The sequence below is a fragment of the Danio rerio genome, chromosome 7 (assembly GCF_049306965.1).
Source record: "Danio rerio strain Tuebingen ecotype United States chromosome 7, GRCz12tu, whole genome shotgun sequence".
NCBI classification, from domain to species: domain Eukaryota; kingdom Metazoa; phylum Chordata; class Actinopteri; order Cypriniformes; family Danionidae; genus Danio; species Danio rerio.
The window spans coordinates 79196011-79210000 of record NC_133182.1 but is presented as its reverse complement, the minus strand read 5'-3'; the positions used below and the strand labels follow the sequence as shown (position 1 = coordinate 79210000).

General features: G+C 37.1%; 1 protein-coding gene across 7 annotated transcripts in view; it reads right to left on the bottom strand.

Annotated features, from left to right (window-relative positions):
- Window positions 1-13990, bottom strand: part of LOC571043 (solute carrier family 24 member 2) — a 79738-nt gene that overhangs the window by 36556 nt on the left and 29192 nt on the right. The window lies entirely within an intron of this gene.

Genomic DNA, 13990 nt, shown 5'->3' with positions numbered 1-13990 from the left:
GTGTGTTCTGACCTCTGACCTCACCAAGAGTGTGTTCTCACCACTGACCTCACCAAGAGTGTGTTCTGACCTATGACCTCACCGGGAGTGTGTTCTGACCTCTGACCTCACCGGGAGTGTGTTCTAACTTGACTGGGAGTGTGTTCTGACCTCTGACCTCACCAAAAGTGTCTTCTGAGCTCTGACCTGACTGAGAGTGTGTTCTGACCTCTGACCTCACCAAGAGTTTGTTCTGACCTCTGACCTCACCAAGAATGTGTTCTGACCTCTGACCTCACCAAGAGTGTGTTCTGACCTCTGACCTCACCAAGAATGTGTTCTGACTTCTGACCTCACCAAGAGTGTGTTCTGACTTATGACCTCACCGAGAGTGTGTTCTGACCTCTGACCTCACCAAGAGTGTGTTCTGACCTATGACCTCACCGAGAATGTGTTCTGACCTGACTGAGAGTGTGTTCTGACCTCTGACCTCACCAAGAGTGTGTTCTGACCTATGACCTCACTGAGAGTGTGTTCTGACCTGACTGAGAGTGTGTCCTGACCTCTGACCTCACCGAGAGTGTGTTCTGACTTCACTGAGAGTGTGTTCTGACCTTTGACCTTACTGAGAGTGTGTTTTGACCTGACTGAGAGTGTGTCCTGACCTCTGACCTCACCGAGAGTGTGTTCTGACTTCACTGAGAGTGTGTTCTGACCTTTGACCTGACTGAGAGTGTGTTCTGACCTCACCGAGAGTGTGTTCTGACTTCACTGAGAGTGTGTTCTGACCTTTGACCTGACTGAGAGTGTGTTCTGACCTCACCGAGAGTGTGTTCTGACTTCACTGAGAGTGTGTTCTGACCTTTGACCTCACTGAGAGTGTGTTTTGACCTTACTGAGAGTGTGTTCTCACCTCTGACCTCGTTAAAAATGTGTTCTTTTACCTTTGATGTCAGAGAGTGTTTGACCTTTAACATCGGGGTGGGCTTGACCTTTGACATCAGAGTGTGTTTTGACATCTAATATAGAAATGTGTTTGACCTTCGACATCAGAGTATGCTTGACCTGTGTTTGAACTTTGACAGGGTCTTTGACCTTTGTCACCAGAGTTTGTTTTGACCATAATATAAGTGTGTTTGACCTTTGACATCAGAGTGTGTTTTGACCTTAATGTACCAGTGACTTTGACCTTTGAGATGAGAGCTTGTATTGACAAAAATATAAGTGCATTTGACCTTTGACATCAGAGTGTCTCTGAACATAATATAACACTGTGTTTGACCTTTGACATCAGTATTTTGACTTCTTATAAAACAATGTGTTTGACCTTTGACCTCAGAGTGTGTTGACCTTTGAGATCAGAATTTTGACTTCTTTTAAAACAGTGTTTGACCTTTGACCTCAGACTGTGTTTGACCTTTGACATCAGAGTTTTCACTTCTTATAAAACAGAGTGTTTGCCTTTTGAGCCCAAACTGTGTTTTGACCTCTGGCCTGCGACGACTTCAACAGCGTATTTTGACCTCTGACCTGACTAAGTGTGTGTGCTATATGTGTATGGATGCATTAAGTGAGCTGGTTTCTAATGTTAAACACTAAAAACACAACACCATCGAGCTAAAAGGTCTGATGGACACTACCTGCTCAGTTCAGACTATACTGATGTTCTGCTAGTAAAATTAAGCACTGGAGTCTCCATCATAATGACCAAGGCTCTAAAATTAGCTCTCGGTGCAAAATTAGCTTCAAGACAGAGCCCTGGAAAGCCATTTTAAGAGGGGAAAATCAATTTGTCCCTTTCATCTCTGCAGATATAGTTCACTCATCACCAACCAGAGCCAGAGTCCACTGCGAGTCCAACATATATCTGATTGTTATTGAAATCTATCTGTAGCAGCAGGGATATAAGTAGCAAGACATTTCATAAAATATAGCATAAACACATAAAAGTATAGATGGATAAAAGTAGTCCAATAGAAGTCCTATATCCTGATAACGATATGTATCACGATATAATACCATTTCTGAAAATATAATATATTATTCATTTATACACAGTATTTATTGACCACATTGGCCTTTGATTAAAAAATGTAGAAATCTAAAATTTATATGAATAAAATATAAAACATTTTCAAAAAAGAATGATTACAGATAAACAGTTATAATAATAAAATGCAAAATCTAAATATTGTACTTTAAAGATTGCAACTTTCTCACAATGTTGTTTAACTCAGGCTTCTATCTGCCTCCTATAATGACGTGTAATATAAATTATGAAAAAGTATTACTGCATACAATGCATTTTGTGACATCATAACACAAACGATTGAGCATAAAAGAAAATGAAGGATTTTTTATTTTGTCCATATTATATATTGTCATTTTGTATTGTCATATTGTAGACTCTTGGATAAAATAATAAAATGCAAAGAAGAATATGCATATATTAACACATACATGCATAAATAAATGCATAAATGAATGTGTAAATAAATAAATCAATCAATAAATAAAAATCATAAATTTATAAATGAATAAATGCATACATAAATGCATAAATAAATATGTAAATAAATGCATAAATAAATGCATAAATATATGCATACATTAATTAATTTACAATAAATGCATAAAACAAATAAATGTGTAAATAAATAAATGCATAAATAAATGAATGCATAAAACCAATAAATAAAAAATATAATTAAATAAATAAATGCATAAATAAATGTATAGATAAAAGCATAAGTACATAGATAAATGGATAAATATATGCAATAATTAATTAAAAATAAATGTATAAATCAATAAATGTATAAATCAATAAATGCATAAATAAATTAATATACAAACCAATAAATAAAAAAATCATAAATAAATTAATTAATGCAAAAAATAAATGTATAAATAAAAGCATAAGTACATAAATAAATGCATAAATAAAAAAATGCATAATTAATGTACAGATGCAAATAAATCAATAATTAAAAAAATAAATGCATAGATAGATAGATAGATAGATAGATAGATAGATAGATAGATAGATAGATAGATAGACAGATAGACAGATAGATAGATAGATAGATAGATAGATAGATAGATAGATAGATAGATAGATAGATAGATAGATAGATAGATAGATAGATAGATAGATAGATAGACAGATAGATAGATAGACAAATAGACAGATAGATAGATAGATAGATAGATAGATAGATAGATAGATAGATAGATAGATAGATAGACAGATAGATAGATAGATAGATAGACAGACAGATAGATAGATAGATAGATAAATAAATAAATAAATAAATAAATAAATAAATAAATAAATAAATAAATAAATAAAATGAACAAACCCCCCCTCCTCATGCTAATTAGTGACCCAATTTTCTGCAAGCAGAACTAATTACAAAAGCAGCCACTCTCATCACCTACTGGGGATTTCAGGACGACACAAACCCCAAAGCGCAAATCACGAAAGCAGCGAAATCATCAAGAAGGAAAAGCCTCCTCATTTAATGCAAAACTCCACAGTAAAGCAAAAAATATCAAACCACTGCCACAGCACTGGAACTCATTCACACTGAAACCTTTCTGCCATACCTCTCAACAAACAGCTCATTATCCAGATCAACAGCACAGGCTTTTTACTGGAAACTTATATTATCTCTAAGCGCCTCAGAGCAACATTTAAAGACCTGAACCAAATGAAATGAAGAAATTACAGATTTCACTTTAACTGTGTTGCTTAAATATGCTCACAAATAATGTTCGGTGATATCAGAAGTACTTCAGTGCAGGCTGTGTGATTCATTTCTGCCCTTACGACTGTTTCTTGTTTACTAATAGTATGAATATATACAGTTCTACAGTCAAACTATTCCACCATATATTTACAAAGCTTATGCCCTTTCAGCTGCAACCCATGACTGGAAAACTCCCACACACACTCATACACTACAGCCACTTTAGATCATCAATTCCCCTATAGCGCATGTGTTTGGACTGTGGGGGAAACCGGAGCAGCCGGAGGAAATCCATGCCAACAGAGGGAGAACATGCAAACTCCACACAGAAATATCAACTGACTCACTCGAACCAGCGACCTTTCTGCTGTGAAGTAACAGTGCTAACCACTGAGCCACCGTGCCGCCTCATTATTAAATATATTAGATTAAAAGAATAAAAAACACTGACATCTGTTGTACAACGCATCTTAAAGACAGGGTCAGCAGGTAAATATGCTCACTTTCACTGTGGACTAAGGAGTTCAGTGTGTGTGTATCAGGGTCACCTTGAAAACATTGGTGAAACAAGCTTCTGCTTATGAGCACATTTATAGAGGGAATTCAGTCATGATGATAATTAGCTTTTCACAAGCCTCATCATAGTGACTGATTGCAATCAGAGCTGCTTTAATCCGCACACACACACACACACACACACACACACACACAAGGGAGGAAAAATAAACCCATACTCTATTAATCAAAATAATTATTTCAAAATTTTAAAGAATTGTATTTTTGGTCCCTCTGTCGTAATAAAAAAATTATTATTTGTATATTTAGTTAAGTAACAAACAAATGTATATATTTTAATTCATATTTACTTCTATTTGTATATAATAATAATAAAAATAGTAATACTACTATTATTATTATTATTAAAAATAATAATAATAATAATAAAAATTATTCAAATAATTCAAATAAGAATTTTACAACCTCCCAAAATTTTGCACAATTTCTTCAGAAACTGTGAAATCTGGCAACACAGATAATCATCGGTTTTGGGGGCTCGTCCGGGATAACGAAGTTCCTATAATGTGGAACATGCTTTATATTAAATATCGACTCCAGTGTGTCGACTATAAACATTAAAGTTCAAAAACAACCCTGCAAACACAAACATATGCATACATGTGTAAATATGCAAATGAATGCATTCAAGAAGAATAAAAAGACATGCATTAATAATGGTGTAAACCTTCACTGGTCTCACCATTCGGTTCGGTGATATTATATTATATTATATTATATTATATTATTCAGACCTGCTTTAATCTGCAAAGTACAACACACACACGCACACATTCATATGAGGAAAAATAAAATCATACTTTTAATTAAAATAATTATTTCACAATTTAATAAAAGTAATAAAAGTAAAACAATTTGCATAATTAAAAAAGTAACAAATAAATGTATATATAATAATTCATATTTATTTCTATTTTTATATAATAATAATAATAATAATAATCATCTAATAATAAGGATATTTAATTCAAATAAGAATAAGAATTTTACAACCTCCCAAAATGTGCACAATTTGGGCAGAGACTGCAAAGTCTGGCAACACAGATAGTCATCAGTTTTGGGGGCTAATGTGGAACAAGTCGTGCTTTATTTTAAATATCAACTACAGTGTGTCTAAACTGAAAAAAATATGTCTGCAAAACTGTTGCAAACAATTTATTTGTGTTGAATTTAAACAAATAAATTAAATGTAATAAAATTCTACTTAATTTGTTTGTTTAAATTCAGTCCAAATTAATTGTTTACAGCCACTTAATGTAAAAAAATTTAGTAAATCCAAGGAATCATTTCTGAGTATTTTTTTCAGTGTATTATAAACATTATAGTTCAAAAGCAACTCTGCAAACACAAACATATGCATACATGTGTAAATATGTAAATTAATGCATTCAAGAAGAATAAAAAGACATGCATTAATGTATTAATGAATATTCATAGGCTTTAATAAATGCATACATAACATCATGTGTGCATAAATAAATTCATGTATTAATAAATAAATGGCATTTATTTGTAGCGAAGCCTTCTCCCTCATAATAATTGATCTATATTCAAATATCACATTACAATATTACAAATATTACCATTAACATCATAATGCAGCTTCATTCATTTTCTTGTCGGCTTAGTCCCTTTATTAATCTGGGGTCGCCACAGCAGAATGAACTGCCAACTTATCCAGCACCTTTTTACGCAGCAGATGCCCTTCCAGCTGCAACCCATCTCTGGGAAACATCCACACACTCATTCACACACTACGGACAATTTAGCCTACCCAATTCACCTGTACCGCATGTCTTTGGACTGAGGGGGAAACCGGAGCACCCGGAGGAAACCCGCGCGAAGGCAGGGAGAACATGCAAACTCCACACAGAAACACCAACTGAGCCGAGGCTCGAACCAGCGACCTTCTTGCTGTGAGGTGACAGCACTACCTACTGCGCCACTGCCTCGCCCATAAAGCAGCTTGTGTGAGTATGACGAGAGTCTCCCAACACATTTACAGCTTTTCCACAAGCAGAAGCATCACACACACACACACACACACACACACACACACACACACACACACACACACACACACACTCAGATGATCTGATGCTTTGGTCAGGAAAGTCCCGTCTCTTTGTCTTCAACATGAGCTCATGATCTACTCTTTTAAAATAGCTCAGATCGATCCAGCATCAGGTTTCTCACACACACACACGTACAGATACACACACACACACACACACACACACACACACACACACACACACACACACACACACTCTCTCTCTCTCTCTTCACCTTCAAGCCTAATCGTGACTGACCTTGACATTCGGGATCACGTACAGACTGATCTCCTTACACACACACACACACACACACACACACACACACACACACACACACACACACACACACACACACACACAATCATCATCATCATCATCATCCCCATCATCAGGTTGTGAATTGCAGGGGTCCCTAATAGTTTCTCTGGGGACCCTAAAATGGCATGGGCCCTTAGAATCGTCCTAACATCTCATAACAACCCCCCCCCCCCCCCCCACATACACACTTAGTGAATGCACATACACAAACATTCACACACACACACACACACCACATGTGAAAACACACACGTCATCCCAAAAACACATACAGTATCCACACACACTCACGCAAGCCTGCATACACACACAGACACACACACACACTCACATATTATCATGTGCACACACACACACACACACAGTCAGAGACTATCATTCACACATTAGAATACAGCATCTGCTCATGTTTTATTGATGTCTGAATTATTAAATGGATGTCATTGTCTGTTCATTCTGTCAATTTGATTTGTGTAAAGTGAAGCGACGTCTCGTTACCTTAAGTGACAGATTATTTATTGATTAGACTGTGAAACTTAAGCAGTATTATTATTATTATTATTATATTGTTTTTATTATAATTATTAATCTTTTTGTATTTTATTATTATGAATAATACTTGTTATTATTATTATTATAATTATATTATTATATTATTATTATTATTATTATTATTATTTTATTATTATTATTATTATTATTATTATTATTATTTTATTATTATAATTATAATACTTATTTTTTATTAATTCTTATTTTTTATTATTATTTATTTATTTATTATCATTATTATTAGTTTATTATCATTGTTGTTATTATTAGTTCTTATTATTATTTTTTATTATTATTTATTTATTATTGTTATTTATTATTATTATTGTTGTTGTTGTTGTTGTTATTAGTTCTTATTTTTTTATTATTATTTTTATTATTTATTATTGTTGTTGTAACTTGTTATTGTAATTATTATTATATTCTATTATTATTATTATTATTATTATTATTATTATTATTATAATTAGTATAATCATCCAACACCAGAGCAGAGTCATCTCTCAGTGTGATTCCATGGTCAGATTTAGTTTAAAGATTACAGTAAACCAGTAATACCTCCCCAATATAAGCTTTGAGTCATTTGCTCGCGCTGACCATTCACTGAAGACAAAATAAAGATGTGTATTTTAGGGATTCTCTGTGTTGCAGCCGATTCCTGGAACTCAGTAAAGCGCTTTGCTGAATCACAGATGACTCTTGCCTTCATGGATTTATGATTGCAATATTTTTTATTTATTTACACACAATGATTATAGCACGAAACAGTGGCTGAGTGGTTAATGCTGTCGCCTCACAGCAGGAAGGTCGCTGGTATGAATCCTGGCTAAGTCAGTTGGTGTTTCTGTGTGGAGTTTGCATGCTCTCCCCGTGTTGGCGTGGGTTTCCTCCGGGTGCTCCAGTTTCCCCCACAGTCCCTTTAAGTATTTTATAGTCTTTTAGTCAGATTAAAGTGTCATTTAAAGACTTAATCAGTCAACTACGAAAGTTGGAATAATTAGTCAAATTATTTTGTCACTGATTTGTTGTGTAAATAAAAAATATACTGTAAATACTTCTTAAGGAGGCTAATAACTGACTTTATTTTTATCTAAATTCAAGAGTTTGCCCTTAGCTGATGATTGATTATGAAGCGTGTTTGGCATGCTGTCCCGGGAGAGAGCCCAGCACTCGTGAGATCCTCGAGCCCGGGGTCCCCCCCCCATTGCAGGGCGAGAGGGGAGTCCGGGTTTAGGTAGGTCTTGAGAACTCCCCTGCTTGATAAATGTTGGAAGTAGATTATAATGCTATGAAGTGTCTATGCTGTCAATTTAGATTTGTCAATTTACTTATGTTACGTGTTTTTGGTCTGTGGGAGGAAAACCCACGCAAGCATGAGGAGAACATGCAAACTCTGCGGTGCTCCGTGGTGCGAACCACTACCCTACTGATAAAACCAGCTTAAACCAGCCTAGGCTGGTTGGCTGGTTTTAGCTGGCCGACCAGGCTGGTTTTAGAGGGGTTTTGGCCATTTTCAGGCTGGTTTCCAGCCATTTCCAGCCTGGTCTTAGCTGGTTAGGCCGGGAGATGACCAGCTAAAACCAGCTTGACCAGCCTAGCCAGGCTGGGAGCCCAGCCAAAACCAGCTATGTCCAGCTTAAACCAGGCTTGTCAAGCTGGTTTTAGCTGGATTTAGCTGGTCATTTTCCATCCTGACCAGCTAAGACCAGGCTGGAAACCAGCCTGGAAATGGCCAAAACCCCTCTAAAACCAGCCTGGTCGACCAGCTAAAACCAGCCAATCAGCCTAGGCTGGTTTAAGCTGTATTTTTTCAGCAGGGTAGGCCTCCATACAGCCCTGACAAGGAAATGGGAGGAGTAGGGGTGGAAGGAGGGATTCTTCAAGACAAAGATGGCTGAAGTAAGACACTCTGGTTATTTATAGTGGTTAAGGAGTCGTCTGATTGGTGAATCAGTGTTAGCTAATGTGGACCAGGTGCAATCAATCATAAGCACGTGCTCCTCTCAAAATTCATTTATAAATAACCTTCACTTAAAAACTGCTTTTATTCAAGAAATAAACAATAAGAAATAGGACTTATTATGAGTCCAGAATAATGATTTTTTTAGGAAACACTGAACATTTTCAGAAACATTATTGTAAATGAATGAGAGGCCTAAATAAATTGACTTCAGCTGCAGGTCTATCTGTTAAAGTTTACAGGTGCAACAATGTTGATGTACTTGAATGTTAGAAGTGTGTTATCCTACACCAGTACAGCGTTACTTGTCAAATAAAGGAACAAGGAAGATTATTTTTAATCAAAGTTATTTAATTATCTTGTTTATGAAGACTGCAGAGGGATGCATGAAAACAAATGACTTTAAATATTTAAGCATTTTGTGATTTATGTTTAAATATGCGCCCCAAAAGTACCTGCCAGCAAATAATCAAAGGAAATATATTAACCTTCCTGTCGTGTTCGGGTCAAATCTGACCAATTTACAATTTAAACCACTCATAAATATTGTGTTTTACCGCATTTGATTTGCCTCAATGCCTTATGATATCCTCCACGCTATGCACTTGAACAAATAAAAGTGACGATCATCTCTTTCGTTGAATTTTGAGTGTATTAATCAACTCTGTCACACCTGTGGTGTTCCCGGGCAAAAGTAACCACCATAGGAAATGAATGGGTATCCAGGCTATATTCATTCTGGAGGGCACATACATCTGCAGAAGTGAGAGCAGATAAGAAGGAGCAAAGCCAGAAGTCACTTTGTAGGCAAACATCAGGGCTTTGAATTTGATGCGAGCAGCAACTGGCAGCCAGTGCAAACGGATGAGCAGCGGAGTGACATGTGCTCGTTTAGGTTCATTGAAGACCACTCGTGCTGTTGGTTCTGAAGCAGCTGAAGAGGTTTGATAAAGTTAGCTGGAAGCCCGGCTAGTAGAGAGTTGCAATAGTCCAGTCTGGAGAGAACAAGAGCTTGAACAAGGAGTTGAGCCGCATGTTCAGATAGGAAGGGTCTGAGCTTTCTGATGTTGTAGAGTGCGAATCTGAACACGACAGGAGGGTTAATGCAATTCAAATATATAAAATATGAACTGATGTTTACTTTAAAGATTTTTCTAGAGTAATCCGCCATCATTTTGTGGCTCAAAAGTATCGGTTCAGTCACTGTTTTGGCACCGGTTTTGTTTAAAATGTATTGATTTAGCACCGGTATCGAAATAACCCCAAACAAAACCCAACCCTAATCCCAAACCACTAAAACAATATAATGAAATCTCCACTGTGCTGAGAGAGAAAGCTCAGGCGGGAATGCAATGTGAGTGCGGGCCACCGGGGGAGACGGGAGGGAGAACAAGCGTGCTTCGGCCTGGTTCAAGGCAACTGTACATAGTGTGAGTCCGCCCTAAGATATTTGGGCTAGAAACACGACAAACATATAGAAGAGAAGCATTTTACACTGTAAAGAGCTGAGATTGGGCGAGGCAGTGGCGCAGTAGGTAGTGCTGTCGCCTCACAGCAAGAAGGTCACTGAGTTGCTGGTTCAAACCTCAGCTCAGTTGGTGTTTCTGTGTGGAGTTTGCATGTTCTCCCTGCATTCGCATGGTTTTCCTCCGGGTGCTCCGGTTTCCCCCACAGTCCAAACACATGCGGTACAGGTAGGCTAAATTGTCCGTAGTGTATGAGTGTGTGTGTGAATGTGTGTGTGGATGATTCCCAGAGATGGGTTGCGGCTCTAAGGGCATCCACTGCATAAAAATGTGCTGGATAAGTTGGCGGTTCATTCTGCTGTGGCGACCCCGGATTAATAAAGGGACTAAGCTGACAAGAAAATGAATGAATGATTTATTAACTGGTTATTATACAGCGCTGTCTGAATCATGACCTCCAGCCCTTCAAGTAGTTTTAGCAAATATATCTGTTTAATAAATCTGTTTTGTTCAAATGCATCAACATATATTACCCATATTCACTGAGAGATGGAGGAAAATATTCATTCTCGAAAATGGGCTGCACTCCATTATGCTGAGCACTGTACAGACACACCTACACACGCGCGCACCTTCACATGCACACTTGTAAAGCTATATTTATGGGGACTTCTCATAGACATGATGTTTCTACTGTACAGACGGTATATTCTCTCCCCCTAAACACAATCAGCATTTAAACATTCTCAAAATGCTTCATTCTGTCTGATTTAGGAGCCGTTCTCCTCATGATGACAAAAAACACAGACTCCCCACAAGGTCAAACGTTAAATGAGAATGCATTGCGTCCCCACAATGCCATGAACACCAGGACCACACACACACAAAAGCTTTCTCCGGTCTCATATTATATGTGCCGGAAGTGTTATTTTTACCGCTCTCGCCATGATAGCATCAACATTCCCCAGTCCCTGATGTGCAGGACAGTGACCGCTGATTGAAGCAGAAAAGACCCGAAGCTTACAGCTAATCCTGCTTCTGTGCCCGACTGAGATGATCAGAAATCCCGTTTGTCTGTAAACTCAAATTATTATAACCCGCAGCTCTATAAACCATATGTTCAGTGTGGGACAACAGCTGCGCGGACACTAAATACTCCTGCGCCGTTCCCCATGGCTTTATGCTAAGTCTGCTTTAACTCTTTATTCAATGACATTAAATATTAGAGGTCAGGGCGGCGCTGTGGCTCAGTGGTTAGCACTGTGGCCTCACAGCAAGAAGATCACTGGTTTGAGTCCCGGCTGGGTCAGTTGGAGTTTCTGTGTGGAGTTTGCATGTTCTCCCCGTATTGGCGTGGGTTTCCTCTGGGTGCTCCGGTTTCCCCCACAGTCCAAACACATGCGCTATAGGGGAACTGATCAACTACATTGGCCGTAAAGTATGAGTGTGTGTGTGAATGAGAGTGTATGGGTGTTTCCCAGTGATGGGTTGAAGCTGGGAATGGATCCGCTGCATAAAAACACATGCTGGATAAACTGGCGGTTCATTCCGCTGTGACAAACCCAGATTAATAAAGGGACATAGCCGAAAAGAAAATTCAAGAATTAAATAAATAAAAAAACTACAAGTAAAAAGTAAAAATTTTAAATTGAAAATGACAATAAAATTAAATAGATTTAATTAAAAATAATTGAATTAAATTAAAAGTAAAATAGTACAAATAAATAAAAAATAAAATGACAATAATAAAAATAAAGTTTAATAAGTTAAAATTAAATAAAATAAAAAATGCAACAAAAAAATGAAAACATGAAAATTTAATAAAACAAAAATAATAAATATAAAATATTAAAGTATAAAATGAACAAGTAAAAAAAACAATTTATTTAAAAATAAAACAACAATAATAAGTAAACATTTTTTCAATTAAATCTAAAAAAGTAAAAATAAAATAAAACAAATAAATAAATAAATAAACAAGCAAAATTAAATAAAACTCATTGATTAGCTCCATAGCCTCATTGTAAGAAGGTGGCTGGTTCGAGTCCTGGCTGGATCAGTTGGAGAGTCTGTGTGGAGTTTGCATGTTCTCCCCGTGTTGGCGTGGGTTTCCTCCGGTTTCCCCCACAGTACAAACACATGTGCTCTAGGGTAATGAATGAACTAAATTGGCTGTAGTGTATGAGTGCGTTTGACTGAGTGTGTATGGGTGTTTCCCAGTGTTGGGTTGCAGCCATAGGGCAACCGCTGTGTAAAACATATGCTGGAATAGTTGGTGGTTCATTCCGCTGTGGCGACCCCTGATAATTAAGAGATTAAGCCAAAGGAAAATGACTGAATAGCCCAGTATTAATAACCGAGAATTCTGTGAGCATTAGCACAAAGAAATGCTGCTATTTTTAGCCGAATGCAGCTAAAGGCTAATCGTGACCCACACACAGACGCAGGTGTCACAAGTCCTCCCGCGAAAATTAGAGGAACCAGATCAAAGCCAGTTAATAAGGAGATTAGAGAGATTAAAAAATGATCACAAAATCCCCCAGCAAACGCTTCACACCTTCCCTCACAGCGGAGCCGGAAGAGCTTTACATTACAGCCTGTCACACTATCAGCCTGCGCTAGTCAGATGCGCTACGCTAACACTCTGATACAACAATACTCACGTCAAGGTCACAGATTTGTCAGCGTAATGAGAAATGCAGACGCATAATTATAGCTACATCATATATAAGCAGAGGTTAAAGGTGTCTTGCCAATGTCGATGCAGGATCTAAACCTTTGGCTCTTTATTTTTGCTTGTTTTAAGGAAGAACTCGCTTCATTTTGACTCATTACTTCTTTAAACAACAGATATTTGAACTGGAAGCAAGGCAAAAATCTCTGGATCATTTCAAGTTTGGGAACACACCTAAATATGCTTTTTAACAGTGGTGTAAAGTACTTAAGTAAATAGACTTCGTTACTTTACTTAAGTATGTTTTTGGCTACTTTGTACTTGTACTGAGGATTATAAATATAAGCAGCTTTTACTCTCTACTTGACTACATTGTTGATTGAATATTTGTACTCTTTACTCCACTACATTTGAGCAGATGCTTATTGTTACTCTTTACATTCTGATGCGCGACAAGTCGGTATCTTTATCGACCACGGCTAATTTGTTGGCAGGACGAGGCGATGTCGCCATCTGCAGGCTGCTGAAGGTACTGTATGCTATTTATGAGCTAAATCACGTAAACTTGCCAAATACCAGGTGTTTAATTAGCGACATGGCTGCAGCAAATTATGAAGTCGAAGTCGGCACATTAAGCAGCACTGATGACCATCCAT